The sequence below is a fragment of the Protopterus annectens genome, chromosome 3.part1 (genome assembly GCF_019279795.1).
Source record: "Protopterus annectens isolate FY-2018-M chromosome 3.part1, PAN1.0, whole genome shotgun sequence".
Lineage (NCBI taxonomy): Eukaryota > Metazoa > Chordata > Ceratodontiformes > Protopteridae > Protopterus > Protopterus annectens.
The window spans coordinates 504643029-504661045 of NC_056732.1; the positions used below are offsets into that span (position 1 = coordinate 504643029).

At 37.4% G+C, this 18017-nt stretch overlaps 2 protein-coding genes across 2 annotated transcripts in view; one reads left to right on the forward strand and one right to left on the reverse strand.

The window, feature by feature from the left end:
* Window positions 1-7655, reverse strand: part of SLA (Src like adaptor) — a 243849-nt gene extending 236194 nt beyond the window's left edge. Inside the window, exon 1 of the mRNA XM_044066936.1 lies at window positions 7519-7655. The gene's annotated coding sequence lies outside the window, so the exon portion shown is untranslated. The remainder of the gene's footprint in view (window positions 1-7518) is intronic.
* Window positions 1-18017, forward strand: part of TG (thyroglobulin) — a 2464750-nt gene that overhangs the window by 1729112 nt on the left and 717621 nt on the right. The gene's annotated exons all lie outside the window — the stretch shown is intronic.

The following is an 18017-nucleotide window of genomic DNA, read 5'->3' on the forward strand; positions in this document are numbered from 1 at the left end:
TACCAATGCATCTCCAGTCAATATTGAAATCACCAAGGATTATAGTTTCTTGTGGGAAGGTTGATGATACCCAATTATTATATATATATATATATATATATATATACACACACACACACACACACACGCACACACACATATGTATATATATATATATATATATATATATATATATATATATATATATATATATATATATATATATATATATATATATATATATATATATATATATATATACATACACACATACATATATATATATATATATATATATATACACACACACACACACACACATATGTATAAATATGTGTGGGTGTGTGTGTGTGTGCGCGTGTGTGTGTGCCTATATACATATATATATATATATATATATATATATATATATATATATATATATATGCGTGTGTATATATATATATATATATATATATATATATATATAGAGAGAGAGAGAGAGAGATTTGATAATTTGCGTAGGTCATCAACACTGAAATTTTTTCTGATTTGGCCAAGGAACACTGTCCGATTAAATAACCTGCGGAGAATCACGCAGTAGGCAAACATGGACTGAGGGAATTAATACACTTGATTACAGGAAGCAAACAGCTCATGCCTTAGTTTTCTGCTTTAATTGCTTTAATTGCTAGACTATTTTATTTAGAACAGTTTCTTGAATAAAGGTTGTAATATATGATCCATTATATAATCCAAATTATATATCATTTTAAATTATGTATTACACACACAAACATGCACACTCACACACACACACACACACAAAAAAAAAAAAAATATATATATATATATATATATGGATCTATCTGAGTTCATCGACATTTTAAAATACCGAAAACGAAATAACCGACACCAAAACAGCGAAACTCATATAACCGACGCCAGAAGATCGACAGTACACAAACACGACATCGCATACACCCGACACAACATACCAACAAACAAAACACATCCCCTATCCAACACTCACACACACAACACAAGCACACCAAAATCCTTACAAACAAACACTAACCCATACATACACAACTATCCACAACCCTGACCCAAACCCTTACCCTAAGGTCCGTCACTATCGCACACTCACCTAACCCGCGCCCTAACCCTAACTCACTTATCCCACCCCTAGCCCTACAAAACACCAACATCGCACACTTACCTTACTCGCACACTCACCTAACCCGCGGCCTAACCCTAACTCACTTATCCCACCCCTACCCCTACTAAACACCAGCATCGCACACTTACCTTACTCGCACACTCACCTAACCCGCGCCCTAACCCTAACTCACTTATCCCACCCCTACCCCTACAAAACACCAACATCGCACACTTACCTTACTCAGACACTCACCTAACCCGGCCCTAACCCTAACTCACTTATCCCACCCCTACCCCTACAAAACACCAACATCGCACACTTACCTTATTCGCACACTCACCTAACCCGCGCCCTAACCCTAACTCACTTATCCCACCCCTAGCCCTACTAAACACCAGCATCGCACACTTACCTTACTCGCACCCTATCGTCCGTCACTACCGCAGACTTACATATCCTTTCCCCATCGCAGCTTCTCAGCGTCGGTGTCTTCTTCCGTCGGTCTTCTGCCTCGTCGATCTTCTGGCGTCGGTGACGTGACTTTCGACATTCTCGTGTCGGTTAATTCGTTTTCGACATTTTAACATGTCGATGAACTCAGATAGACCCATATATATATATATATATATGTGTGCAAGTACACCCTAGACCATGGATTACAGTATAAAACAGCCACATTTTGTACAACAGGCATGAGGACAAACACTGTAAACTGCCTAATATATATATTTATATATATTGTAATCCATCGCACTCTTTTAATTGCACTGTAATAAACATTCAGTTTATGGTTTGTGCCAGATGTTATGTTTTCAGTAGTCTGGTCTTTATTTGAACTCTGCAGTGTACATAATAGCAATTCTGTAACTATTATAATTCATTGGACTGTCTCCCGAATGAATGCTGTAAGGGGTTTAAAGGTATGGAATGAACATTGCTCTCACAGTGTTGTAAAGTAAATTGTATTGTGGAAATGATGTTCAAAGAATGATGTATGATATTTATTGTGCTTTCCTGATATTTTGATCAAAACAGTATGCTACACTATATGTACGATTTCTGAGCCTTTGACATAATTTGAGGTTGATAATGGTCCATGGACTACTGCACCCTCCCAGTAAACAAACAAACAAATAAATAACAACTACTTAATCATACTTTTCAGATCATACCAGAGTAAGTGCTTGAAGCTCATGTTGGAATTCTTCGAGCTATATTCTCTCAAGCTCAGGGATCTAACGTTTTGGTTAGTCCTCAAAAAGCAAAGTAATGTACCAAATTATGTTGGCATTGCATTCTAATGATGTACAAATGTGGTATTGAATTCTGTAATGTGGATCTTCATGTTTTTTTTTGTTTTTTAAAGCAGCTCAGCAACTGCTGTAATCCCTCACCTCATTAGCTTTAATATAATTTAAAGTTAAGTTAAAACACTTTGCTCTGCCATATATTTTGTTTATAAGTATGGCAGAGGGAAGTAAGTAAAAGATGTATTGCACTTTTACATTCTGCCACTGTTCTTGCCTGTCAGCATTGTCTGCTGTTATTCCTTAACATTCAACATGCTCTTAACTGCACTTAGGTATGCTTAACAAAAGCTTGTTAACACCTCATGGTCCTATTAAGAATGGGTCTTGCACTTGAGTTGTTGTTGTGTCTTTCGGCTTTTCCCGGTTAGGGGTTGCCACAGAGGAACTGCAGTCCGCTAATGATTGGCAGTAGATTTTTACATGCCGAATTGCCAGCTCTGACGCACAACCTTCAATGAAGGTACGCCCATTCACACATGTCTCCACACAGGAGACGCTTTAGCTGAGAATCGAACAGGACAACGTCTTACAGTGAGGCGACAACGCTACCGCAGCACCACCACCGCAGTATGGGTCTTGCACTTGAGTTGATTGTACTTAATAAGTTTATCTTTTTCCAGTTTTGGAGAATAATCACAGCATTTCATACATTGCACTGAGTTATAATTGCTTTGTCTACCAGGTATCCTTCTAGCGTGGATATGGTTGGCTGACTACATGTTTCTCACAGTTTCCCTCTCACAGCAGCATTCTCTATCTTTCTGTAGAGAACTACAACTCAAGGAGCCTGGTATGTGCTCCTTTACTTCCTGCATGACTACTACTTTAGATATTTAATTCCAGATGATAGCATAGCTCTAGGACAGGTACACTACAGCAATATATGTCTCAGTATTTAGATATATGCTTAGATGCACATACACACACATGCACACACAAACGCACATGCACAGAAATAATTCCCATAACTCTTGCTCAACACAGAGCATTCTCTGAATCTCTTTACAACCCATTCAGTAGCCCTCTCTTCACCAAAACAGCTCTCCACACAGTGAGACTATCTGAGCTCGTGCAAATTTCTGCTTGTAATACTTCCTTCTCAATTAAGGGCTAGCCATTCAAAAAAGCAATGCACGACAGTACCAACTACTTCCCATGAATTACGCACTTGTAACAGTTTAAAGGAAAGTGACGAGCCAACTTTCCCTAGTTGATGACAAACCATATTTTTTTTATCTTTCACCACATTACACAAATTATACCAAGCAGTACATCTATGCATGTAAACATGTTAAAAAGTAAGTACAGCACTTGAGCATGATGTTGTGACAAAAGTAGAAGAACACATCCAGGTTTCATACTAGTGATTTTTAAATAACGAAGCAATGGAGAATATGAAAAGCCTTCACACTATTGAAAGACCTCCACCTTACAGTTTCTTCACCTACACAAAACATATAATACTGTAAGCAGATGCACTGTGGATCTTAAGCATCACTGCTGTTGTGAAAAACTTCCATCTCAGTGAATCTCCTACTTATGGAATAAGGTTTTCTTTACAGAACAAACAATGAAACAAGTTGGCCACATTCAGAGCTACTCTGGATGATTGGATGGACAATAGTAAATTCACCCCTTGGGTACATAGCATGTCACTCCCTGAACAGAGAGACTAACTCATCTAGTTTTTTAGGCTTAGCTGGTTAGCCTTCTCAGTGATTTTCTGGACAACATCATTAGTATACTTATGAACTATAAACCTATGGGCTCCCTTTTTTATGCAAATCCATCTACAAAATGTAGGCTGATTAAAGACAGGATAGAAAATTTGTGAAGTTTTCTGCAGAAAACCTGCTACAAGTGAAGAAGATGTTATACATGCTTTATAGGTAGGGTGGGGGACTGATATAAGGTTTTAAGCACCAAAAATAGTCAGAAAAGCTTGTGAATACTAAGGCTTTCATAAAAAGAGACTGACATTAGATTATAATAATGTGAGAATACAGTCTAAAAACAGAGTGTGGATAATATAGGAATTAAGAGAAAACATTATTTATTTATTTTTTCATAGGGATGTAGGGAGATATATTGAGTAGATTCCATGATGGATTAGCAAACACTGTGTTTGCTCAAGACTGAAAATAACATATATGAAACACTTGCTGAAGGAAGACATGTTTATATTGTCATAACTTTCAATGGCCTAGGAATATCTATGACTCTGTGAGGATTGAGAAGAAACATGGTATTGGTTTAGAAGAACAATAGTGAACATACCATGCGAGCCAATAATCCTTACTTGATGATATAGGCCAAGTTTCTGCATTTCCTTCTAACTTCCCTTTAAGCAACAAACGTCTAACTCTATCAATTCAGTGTTTGAATCACAAACAGTAGCACTGCTACTGTTTATACTATAGTTATGGTACTGTACTGAACGGATACACTATCTAAGCCTTGTCTACAGTAAAAATCAGCGTTTCTTTTTCCCTATCTCATTCACATAAATTATTTGTTGGCCAAGAAGAAGCCAAAGCATAAACACAAATGCACAAATGAAATATATGCGTGACACTTTAAGTTGATCACAAAGCTTTATTGATCATTCTTAACTTTCAAATTCTTTACCCAGAAATATGGACAGACCCCAAAGTAATGAGGGACAAAGGCCTAAAACCAGAAATGGATTTTATTTGCTGGTATTATTCGCTTAGAAAGTTGTTACAATAGAAGGATTTGTGCTACGGTGAATTTTATTAAAAAAAAACAGGATATCTCGAACTGTAATTAGTAGTGTTGTTTTATGATTTTAATCCTTATTGTTTCAGTGTAAAATAATGTAGTTTATGACTGACAAAAAAAATTTTAAGTCTCAATCAGATAGCCATGAAAATCAAGAATGTTCAATACCTATTTCATTATCTACTTACATGGTTCGTCACAAATGCCTATTTATCTTGTGCAAGAACATCTTATACATATACAACATTGAGCTAAGAGTGGTATAACAAAGATAGATATACATTATTTAGCATCACAAGAACTACTCTGAAAGTGTAGGGTAACCTAACGATGGACAATGATCGAACTCCTGAGCTTTACTTGCCTGAGGTTCATCCTGATGATGATCAGAGTTCCTTCATACAAAATTACTGAGGTGGATTCTGCCAGCAGTTTCCTTTTTTTGGAGCAATTTCCCCCTTCGTATAGTTGCTATGACTGTAGAGTTGGCATATATAAATTTTGGGTGTGTGTGTGGCGGGGGCCTTCCTACCACATCGGGGGTGCATGTTTGTTTTTGGCAAATACAGTTCAATGATTCCGATCCTTGGTATGTTCAGTTTCTGTTATAAAGTGTTATAGCTTTGCTGAGGATTACTATAGAAACTGATCACTTCATGCTTTTACACAGTATGTAAAACATGCCACCACCCATGACTGGATATATAATTCTCATGTCATCTGTATCATTGTAATTAACAGATTAAGATTTTGACTCTTTGGGAAAAATAATATTATATAAATCATCACTCTGCATGTCATTTAAATAACCCCTGACTGTATTTAGAATGAAAATAAGAGTAGACATAATTAAAGTCCACGGGACAAAAAATGTCAGCACTGCGGTATAGCTTAATGGACTGTTTGTGGAGTGTTTGTTTGGATCAGACGCTGGCTGATCCCCAGGTAAATGATTTCTTTATTCTGAAATTATGAACTTTTTTTTGTGAATTTTAGGTTTGATTGGCTATAGTATATTATTATTTTTACAAAACTCTATAAATTGTTAAGGAGTGCAGCCATACAATGATTTTTCTGCAGTTCTTTTTTTTTTTAGTTTTAATAATCACCATTTTTATTTCAATTGTCTGTGTAAAGCTGTTTTATATCAACTCCTGTCTTATGACTAGGTAAGCTATAATGATGAGCAATTCCAAATTAGGTGGGGATTATCATAATTTGCTTACTATCCGGATATGATTTATATGGTAAGCTAATAACAGAAAAATGATGTTTAGGTAATACATTGGAAAAGATACTTTCAAAGCTTTTACAAATGTATTGAGGCTAGACAAGCTATTTTTTATTATCTAGTAATGGAACAGAATACAATGATGCCATGTCCCTTGTTAGTGTAGCCTAGTGCTAGCATAATAGTCATTTTCATTTTCAAACAGCCTCAACCCATGTAGCTAGAAAAGTGCAACATCATTCAAACTGCACACAGCTTGCTAGGAGGGAAGAAAACACGTTATGACTACATTTTCGTCATCTTCAAAAATGTTATTGCTAGCATTTCTGAAGCCAGCATTCAGCCATATGAGAGTCTTCTTTGTGTTCCATTGGCTTCTTGTTGGTATTATTAATATCCATAGAATTATGCCACAGTATCAAAGTGAATGAAAGGATAAACATTTCTTCTTTTGCTCACAGTGTTGTTACTATGTAGGCGCTGTGCATATGTGCGTGTGTCAGTGAGTGAAGTTAGCACTGCTGTTATTGGATGCATACATGAATTTATGTGCTCCTGTGCCTGTGTAAATATTAATTTCTCAAGTATTATCTTAGTGTCTACTTCAGTGTTTCTTGCATTGCACATACAGAACTATTTCTAATATGTCATCCAGCAAGATATTTCAGTTTGGCATCTCTATGCTGATAATTCTGACAGCAGATACTATTAAACTTTCACTGTTGTACAGAAGGGCAAGTGTTTCTGAGTTGTATATTTAAATGATAGAGCACCCACTAAATACAGCATGCTCTATCAGCTGTAAAAAAATAATTCTAAAGATGTCACTAAGCAGTGTGGACACATTCAGTGATGGATCCTTAAAAAAACAACATGTTCATTCACTCAGATATCCCTGCTTTATAGGGAAACTGAGAATACTAACAGTAATTCAAAGAAATATATTTTTAGAATCTATTTCACTAACGGAGAATACAATGTGCTTTGTATGAACAACGCATTTGTAAAAAGATATAAACTGCTTTAGCAGCTGCTCTGCAGCTGTGCACTTTTAATCTCCCCTAGAAATGGAAGAAGTCAGATTTGTAATGTTAAATGTAGGGAAAGGTTACCTTTTACTAGATGAGCATTGTTTTCCAGACCCTGACGGCAATCCTTTTTTGGAACTACATTATAAGTCCTCTGCCATATCTTTGAGCCTAGTTCCTTGCAGGCAGTAGTCTGCTAAAACGATAAGAAGCAAATATTCAGGGGAGTGTTGCTTTGCTACTGATATTCTTGGCCAACACATTGGTTACCAAACAGGCCTCCTACTTCCTTTTTTAATATGAGGAAGGTCTGTTGCTAACATGTAGAAGATGAAGAGTTCCTGTTTTAAAATAAACTTGCTGTGGTTTTCCTTGCTGCCTCCAAGAAGTCTACAGCAGTGCTGATTGGTACAGAGTGTGTGACCTGGTGTTAACTAGCTATATTCTAAGAGACGATTGCCTGGAATTCATGTTTAAATATCTGCATGTATAGAAGAAAGACGGCAGTGTTTTGCCAAGTATTCAAACAGGTGCCCAATTTTAATAAAAATGATTGTATTTTTAAATATCTCTAAATATATTATGACAGCAATGAGGTCACAAGTGAATGGTATAATAATCAGTCTTGTAAAGCTATTCTGATGTTAGAACAGCAAAGTAGATGAGATGGAAGTTTGCATAATGTTGCTTTGAAACTACCCATATCATGTCTGTATTGTAAGTAATAAAAAGTGATAGCAGTAATAAATGTCTGTTTCTGATGCAAATTTTGTGCAGTGGCGTATCACTCAAGCATAACATTGCAGTATATACCACACTGTCAATTTAAATAAAGGAGTGGTGAAACAACAGCATGATTGAAATAAACATGATTACATCTGCCTACAGAAGCAGGGCATATATACCTGTAGCAACAGTAGGTCCCTCTTTTCACTGATAAATTTCATAGTTGCATTAACTTGCATGTGGGCACTTAAAATAATATCCTTGTACACAATATTGACATTTGACTATTAATGAAGACATTCTTTGAAACTCTATTTGAAAATAAAACTAAACTGCCTTCTAGTGGGTTGTGGGATAGTTTTGTTTGAAAATTTAGGAAGCAAACAGGAGAAAGCTTTGCAACAAGTTTCCTGTAATAATTGCATATTCTAAGTGCAGCATTCTGGAGATACAGATCTAAACAGTCAAGTGTGCACTTTTCACCTTACCCTATGAACAAGCAGAAAAAAAGATTTACTTGGCAGAAGTTTTCTCTTCCAAGCAGTCTTTCTAACTGGGCATAGAGAAAAGAACGATAGGAAATGCGGTCCATAGTGGGGAGTTTTTTTTTAACTTAACCCCATTTAACCAGCAGTAAAGTTGTACTCTTTTGATATATCCAGTAGGACAACCGATGTTGTGACCTTCATTTGTTTTCACAATACTCAGTATTGTTGCTTTTTCTTTTTTTTCCTGTGGTAAACAGGAAAGATCTCTTCGGCAAACGTGCATGTTTTCTGGAGTAATTTAATCTGTAACCGCTAAACATTTTAAAATGTCTACTGTCAGAATGCTGTCTGTTTCTGTCAATTTTTGTTCTTTGTATGTAAAATCCTGTATCAATAAAATATTTCAACATTTTCTTCACATTTTCTGAAATATTATTGCCATAATTGTTTACAAAATGTCATCACACTGAGTACAAACCAGCAAAGGCATAGGAGCACGAATCTTAATGAAAAAAATGCCATTTTTATGCCTCAGAATACAAAAAGATAAAAAGCTCATTTTTGCACAAAGGCATATTTGTTTATCCTTTGTTTACTAGGTTAGTCTGACTAGACTAGAGGCCTATTTTCAGGTAAGACCCGAGGTGATATTTATACTAATGAGAAAAATTTGGCCCTGGCCGGGAACTTCGCTTATTCTTTTCAATACACTTTGTGGGATCTTTTATATCCACCTAACCAGACACCATCTCAAGTAGATGGAACTTGGTTTAATGTCTCATCTAAAAGACAACACACTCAGCAATGCAGAACCACCCCTTATGCTTCATTGGAGTGTAATCACCATATCTACCTACTTTGGGAATATAACCCACCGCCTTCTACGTCATAGGAAAGTGTTGAGTCATACTTTTAAGCTAGAAAATCACAGCAGAATTGTATATTTTCTCTCTAAATATGCCATTATTGTGCTCTGTATACAGAAAAAATTCTGAACACACAGGCAACATAGCAGACTATGGCAATGAATGCTATGAACATGTAAATTGGACTAAGTATAAAAAGCCAAATCTCACTCATACTTTGGATTTCCTTATGAAACCTTCAGAGAGTAACATCAGGAGATGCCTACGGGATACCCAAGGTTGTTATCCTACCTTTAGAGGCTTTAGAATGGCACTATGCTAAATCTGACATCTATGACATGTGATGTATGCATTTTGCAAATATGTTCTGATAAAATGTAAAGGTGTATTTCTGATCCAGGATGTTAATATGAAAATATGTTCTGTGCAATTATTGTATTCATCATACTGAGATGAAAAGCAACCAGTGGTGGCTCTTGCTATTGGACTGCAGGACTGCAGCCCCCTCCCCCCCAGCTGTAAAAAAAAAAAAAGAAAAAACTAAAGAAAAAATAATTTGTGAGTCCAGGAACTCCACGCATATGTGCTCTGAACTCGAATCTGGACTGCTGTTTAACCAGTCGAGATTAGAAAAGAAGGTATCAGTCTACAGATGCCCCAGAAGTAGTTATAACTGCATAGACTGGAAGGGGATTGGACTGCAACATCTGCAGCTAGCGCATGCATGCTCAGACTGCAGGCTGGATTCAGCGCATACATGCTTGGCGTTCCCCAGACCAATGGAGCTCTGGGACTTTGCAACAGGACGGAGCTGCTTGAAGTTTACATTTGCAGGAAACAAAGCTGTGGGACTTTGCAGTTGGATTGCATTGCAGCATTACAGTACAGAGCTGGGAGGACTTTGAAACAGGGCTTTCAATTTGGATTGGAGCTGGAACTTTGTGCACTGCATTGCAGGCAGCAGGATTTTAGATGGACTCCGAACTCTCAGGTTGTGTGTCTGTGTGCATGTGTGTGTGTGTGTGTGTGTGTGTGTGTGTGTGTGTGTGTGTGTGTGTGTGTGTGTGTGTGTGTGTGTTTGTGTGTGTGTGTGATGCCCCAGTTAGATATACCTGGTGGCTAGAGAAAATAACTCAGGCTCAAACCCTGTACCTTAGGTGCAGGTAGCACGAACCTGAATTCCCTACCCACCACCACTTGTGAAAAGTGTTCAGATTTTTGCCTCATATTTTTGTTCTGTTTTGGTACCGATTTTTAAGAATAAGGGTGATGTGCAGAGCTGTAGTAACTACAGAGGGATTAAACTGATCAGTCACAGCATGAAGTTATGGGAAAGAGTAGTGGAAGCTAGGTTAAGAAGGGAGGTGATGATTAGTGATCAGCAGTGTGGTTTCATGCCAGGAAAGAGCACTACAGATGCAATGTTTGCTCTGAGAGTGTTGATGGAGAAGTACAGAGAAGGTCAGAAGGAGTTGCATTGTGTCTTTGTGGATTTAGAGAAAGCATATGACAGGGTGCCTACAGAGGAGTCGTGGTATTGTATGAGGAAGTCGGGAGTGTCAGAGAAGTATGTAAGAGTGGTACAGGATATGAACGAGGGTAGTGTGACAGCGGTGAGGTCTGCGGTGGGAGTGATGGATGGGTTTAAGGTGGAGGTGGGATTACATCAAGGATCAGCTCTGAGCCCTTTCTTATTTGCAATGGTGATTGACAGGTTGACAGATGAGATCAGACAGGAGTCCCCGTGGACTATTTGCACATAACATTGTGATCTGTAGTGAGAGTAGGGAACAGGTGGAGGAGACCCTGGAGAGGTGGAGATATGCTCTAGAGAGAAGAGGAATGAAGGTCAGCAGGACTAAGAGAGAATATTTGTGTGTGAATGAGAGGGAGGACAGAGGAATGGTGAGGATGCAGGGAGTAGAGGTGGTGAAGGTGAATGAGTTTAAGTACTTAGGATCAACAGTTCAGATTAATGGTGAGTGTGGAAGAGAGGTGAAGAAGAGAGTACAGGCAGGATGGAGTGGGTGGAGAAGCGTGTCAGGAGTGATTTGTGACAGACGAGTACCAGTAAGAGTGAAAGGGAAGGTCTACAAGAGGGTAGTGAGACCAGCTATGTTATACAGGTTGGAGACAGTGGCATTGACAAAAAGGGAGGAGTCAGAGCTTGACGTGGCAGAGTTGAAGATGTTAAGATTTGCACTGGGTGTGACGAGGATGGACAAGATTAGGAATAAGTATATTAAAGGGTCAGCCCAGGTTGGAAGGTTTGGACAAAGCCAGAGCGCTGGTTTGGACATGTGCTGAGGAGGGATGCAGAGTATATTGGGAAAAAGATGCTAAGGATGAAGCTGCCAGGTAACAGGAAAAGAGAAAGGCCTAAGATAAGGTTTATGGATGTGGTGAGAGAGGACATGCAGGCGGTTGGTGTGACAGAGCAAGATGCAGAGGACAGGAAGAAATGGAAACAGTTGATCTGCTGTGGCGACCCCTAATGGGAGAAACCAAAAGAAGAAGAAGAAGATTTTTGTTCTGTTCTGTTCTTCATAAAATCTGTGGTTTTCTGGATGTTGAATTAACTAAATAATGACAGACATTTGAATTTCAGACTTCATATTCTTGAGAAAGTAAATGGTAGAACAAGCCTTTTATTCTAGCAATTTTCTACGTTTATAAGATCAATATTTGAAATTTGTCCCAATTTTTGGGGCTGTATTCTCCCATTATTGGCTTTGTCCAGGTTTTGTTGTGCTAAGAGGTTGGGAGCTATGGTGAGAACTGAATTCACTGAATATGTTTGGGGGCTGTATTCCCCCATTATTGGCTTTGTCCAGGTGTTTTGTGCTAAGAGGTTGAGAGCTATGGTAAGAACTGAAGTCACTAAATGATATTCATTTAAGTTTCAGTCTTCCTGTCTTTCAAGAAACAGCTGATCTGGCATAGGGGTATGTTGCTCTGACTGTAGTGCACAGAGTCCTGGGTTTAAGACTTGGCAGTGAAATTCATGGCAGTAGCACAGCATTTTATTCTAGCAACTTTCCAGGATTATACAAGCAATGTTTAAAATGTGTCCCTGGTGTTTGGGCTTTTGTCCCCCCCCCCAATACATTTTAGTTTTTCCAAATTTCTTGTGCTCATGTGCTGCAAAGTTGATTGATACAGTTGAGTGTCAAGTGAATTTTACAAGGAGCTGAGAGCTTCAGGGGAAGAGAAGTTTAGTGCTGCTTATGGTGAGTCAGTCTGCATTGTTAATAGCACAACAGGTAGTGTATTTGCTTTTGCAGAAGGATGTGGGTTCTACTCCTAGAGTATGTAGGTGCATTGCTGATACTGTACTGTGTTGTACTTTTAAAGGGGGTGGATGCCGCAGTTGTGCGGATGTCCTCTTTGGTGGAGATACCTAGTAACTATGAACCTGTTATCAGTTCGCCATCCATTCCCTATTGCAATATTACTAGCTAATAATTTTTTTAATGTAACATAGGCAAGTTATTCCTCAAGGGCAACAGGCACTTTATTTGTAAATGAAACAATTAAATATAAAGTTATTTGCTAGCGGCAACCTCTTCATTAGTTACAGATCTCTTTAATGTGTAATTATTTAAATGACTTTTACTTCTGCAGAGATTGTGCATATTTACTGATACTGGTGGATTATAGAAGTTTGAGTAGACTTTTATGATGGAAATTTTCTGTATTTTCTTTGAATGTGGGTTTCAATGCTGTTTCAATGAATGTGAGTTTCAAGGGCAGAGAAGTTTTAATGCTTAGTCTATTTTCATTGTGAGACTGCATTGCTTTGTTTAGCAGATATCTATTAGGGTTTGTGCTGTAAAATGCAAAATAAAACTTTCAAATGATATTGAAATCATTGTACAAGTAAAGCAATATGCACATTACAGTGTTTATGGTAAATGGGGCAAAATAGCCAAGTAATGGGACATTGGAATGGCTGCAGGGAGGAGGCCCCATTCGACTATGATTTTGTGAGGAGGAGAAGGGCGGCAAACTCAAGTGACAGCCCTGGCTGAAATATACCTCTCAACTATCCAGATTTTCACAGAATGAATAGATTTTTGCTTCTTATTTTTGGTTTGTTCCTCATAAAATTTGTGGTTTTATGGCAAATCATTTTGGAATGAAGTCACTAAATAATGACAGACATTGAGTTTCAGACTTTCTACCCTTCAGAAAAAATGCCTGCTAAAACAAGACCTGTTATTCTGTCAACTGTCTAAGTTTATACAAGAGCAATTTTAGTACTGTCTGTATGTTCCCCCAAAATATTTGACTTTGTCCCGATTTCCTGCGTTGAGGTTGAGAGGTACGTGCAAATAAATTGCTTTATAGAATAGGTATATCAAACCTCTCAACTGTCCCTGACTTTGGCTCACAGTTTTGCTCTCCTCCTTCTGCAAAATGGCAATTTTGGAAGAAAATGTGGAGGGTTTACAATTAATAAATAATTGTAATGATCAAAGTTATAGATTACTTTTATTTCAGAAATGCACGTAGATTCTCTTATTTTGTCAGCTGCTCAATTTAACAGTTCTAATATTAAAAAAGTGTCCCTTCTTTGATAGGTTCCCAGCTGTATTGTGTGGCTATTTTATATTTTTGCATCAAATTTTTTGGCCGGTTTTTCATAAAATTGTGTTTTTTCTGGCAAATTAGTGGCAAATCATTAAAGACTGAAGTTAGAAAATAATGACAGACATTTGAGTTTCAGATTTCATACCCTTCAGAAAATTCATACTTAATGCAAGACCTACTATTCTGTTATCTTTCTAAGTTTATAAGAACAATATTTAAAAATTATCCTTATTTTTGGGCCTTTGTCCCACTTCTATTTATGGCTTTGTCCAGATTTCTTGCTCTGAGGTTAAGAGGTATAACAAATGTGTCAGGGCCATCACCGTCAGCCAGAGGCATTTCAAATTGTAACATACTTGTTGCACCCCACTCCCCCATGTAGTGATTCTGGATGTGTCCAAGCAAGGCAAGGTGCAGTTATGCAGTGTAAGTGTGCAGGGTATCCCGCCATGCAAGGCAGACACAAGTACTACAGTGGCATTTCATCTGTCCTTGATTTTGCAGAATGTTCTGGTTTTCTGTCATATTTTTATACTGTTGATTTACGCTTCTTATTATTCAGAAAATGCATGTTGTTGCAGTGCCTGTTGCTCTGTGTTTAAGTAGCAATGCTTTAATGACTATCAGGTAAGCTTGTCTGAGATTGTAAGATGCAAGTAAGCTTTAATAAGCATACTGTTAAAGAATTACCAATATTGAAAGCCTTTTTGTTGTTGCCATGCAGAGAATATTTACATAACTAGATAACGTATACGCCTTAGGTATTGAAATGTATATGGCAGTATTTGTAATAAAGGACAGGATTACAGTATTTTCAGAAGCTCATTACATTTGTTGTAGAGTTGCAGTTATCTTTGCAGGCTTTAATCGTAAACTAAACAGAATGCCAATCTATCATGTGTGGTCCATAACCTGTGCAGTAATCCTTTAAGCAATTTATCTTGAGCTTCTTTCTTCTTTGCTGTTCATCTTTTACTTTGATAATGTTTTCCCCATGAAACAAGTAGATCATTGTCATCAGGTTGCAGGTCTTTTTTGGATAAGAAACATTTTTACAAGTGGATTTATCACAGAGATTGCTACTTTCAGCATGTTACTTGGTACTTTTATAAATCTGAATATAAATTATAATTAGAACTGCAGTGTAAGGAGAAGTGGTTTGAGTTGAGTGCTGCTTGTTTTTTATACTTGATTTTGACTGGCATTCCAGTAATGTATTTAAAAAGTAATTTATTTTTTTCATGCCTCACAACCTTTTTGTTTCCATCTAGATATTAAGTAAGCTGTCATGTAGCCAATGCATTGAAATATTTTTTTCTTCTACCCTTTATTTTGTCTTGATTGGACTTGCATAATGATGGTTTGGCACCCAGGGCAGCATATTTAATTAAAGTCCCAGTTTTTGTGGTTTTTGAGCATAGCCCCACCCCTTTCTAGTTGGTCACACCCCTTCCCATTGGCACCACCCATTCAGCTGTCTCCTGCAGTCCATCTTTGATTTGAAGTCACCAGCCGCCACTGAAATCAACACTATACTCTCAGCTGAAGCCAAATATAATTCAAATTGTCAGGCTATGGCATTGAACAGACCTATACTAATTCACCTAGGTATGTGTATAAAAAGTCACATATCAGTCCCTGTTTTTGATTTAATTACAACATTTTCCAGCAGTGATGACAATGTAGTCATCCTCACAACACACCTAAAACTTTCATTTTACCATAAGGAGGTCAGTGCAGTAGAACACTGAATTAGAATTAGACTCAATCACTTTGACTGCATAGCATCATGATATTGCCGTCATGTCATGTGATGAAACTCAAAGAATAAATGGCAACAGTAATGTATTTCACCTTGTTCCTCTAGCACACTATACACTGTCCTCAGCCCTGCTAACCCGTGGCAATGATCTCTTCATTGTAATAACCTAATTACCCTCTACATTTATCTGCAGCCTACCTTTCTGGTGATAACCACCAAGGTGTAATAGTCAAAAGCAAACATGTTATGGTCATAGTAATGCATTTCAGCATGCTTCTGCAGTCTCTTGCAATCCAATCACTGTAAACATAAATAAATAAAGAAAATATAACCAGATAGTGCTTGAATCAGTGACATATCTGGGTTCTTGAAAGAAAATAAATAAAAGTACATGCTTTAAAGGAAAAAAAAACAGTCAGTGACTGGATCAACTGCTCCTCCAGGCGATCTGCAGTCAGTTAACTAGAATGTAGGGAATGCACTGAGACTGATTCTAAGATCACTCAATTTCAGGTGTTTAGAGTTAATACTAATAGAAAACAAGTTAACTACCACTGTCCTTTTAATAAGTTAGGATGATACAGATGAACTCTTACTTCTGGATTATATTCCCCACTGATTTTAGTGGGAGGTGGAGTGAAAATGATTTGGCTAGTGCAAATAGTATACTAGTCATATAATTATCCCACTGATTTCCAAGGCCAGAAATAAAGCTATTTTATTTTATAAAAAGTGCTTTCTACTGATTTTAAAATTAAAAAAAAAAAAGGTTGAAATGGGATAACTTAGCACCTACATTAGCAAGACATTGCTTTCCTATTAAGGGGATAAAGAACTTGGAAACTGAAATGCCTTGTTTAGAATCAAATAGTGTCAAGGGAGAGGCTGCAGCTGGGAATCCAGGCCAGCTTTGGCCACTTTAGCAGTGACTAATTTCATTTAATCACTACTTTGTGCAGCCATCATGAAAATTCATTACTGATAGTTATAATCTCCTAACTCTATGCATGATGACTGTAATAGTCTGTACAATAAAAGTTATGACTGAACATATAATGATGCGGTGATTTATTTCTCAGAAGAATGAATAAGATTGAATAAGTTTGAATACGTCTTTGCAACCTCCTAGGTATTCTACATTGCTTAGGCATCTGGTTTATGTGCAGCAATGGTCCTTTTACTGTAACCTCACCAGGCTATTTTCATCAAATAAACATCAAGGACTTGGCATCCTTTTTTTCACAGTTTTATTCCATACACGTTTATGCAGAATTTATCTCCTAACTCTACGCATTACATCTATGGAATCTGAAGACCACTGGTCTATCTAAGGGGAAAGGGAAGCTGTATGATATGTAAGGGGACAGTGAAGCAGTGCGTAGAGTGTAAAAGCAGTATACTGTAGCAAAATGCAATATTTGTATGATATATAAGGAGACAGTGAAGACAATTGTAGAACAATGTAAAAGAGCACAACTTTGTATAATATAGCATGATGCAATACAATATGATGCCATACAATACAATATTACCTGGCACTGCTTAATACAGCACAGCACAATTCAATAAAATGTTTTAAGGAACAGCTAAACAACAGAAACTCATGGTACCTTACAACCAACAGAATCTGAAACATCTGTAGCATAAGAATACCTGAGCAGCAGGCTGGAATATTACAATGCGATGATCAATGCAATACTGATTATTAGTGTATGACTGGCAACAGGCACAGATGTCACACCACAGCAATGTATATACTGTAGATGCAATTGTCTCCAGGACTTCCAATGGTGGTTAATGCAGCAAACAAGCAATCATAAAGAATCTATGAGGTGGATAATGCCATAGGCCAAATACTAAAAGGGACATTAAGTACTAAAGGTGTGGGTGCACCAACACAGTACGCAAAAAGTCTACTGCAGGCTGGTATCAGATGCAACAATAATAAATACAGTAAAGAAGTGCGGAAGTAATACATCCATCAGGGTGTGTAAGACTATCAAGATAAGGCTACAATATGGCAGGGCAATAAACAGCATGCAGCAGCAAAGATACAGTATAGCAGGACAGTAATCAATCAGCCACAGTTAAGAAATACACAGCAGGAAGCAACAGTCATCAAGGCTAAATCAAGCTTCGCTATTTGAC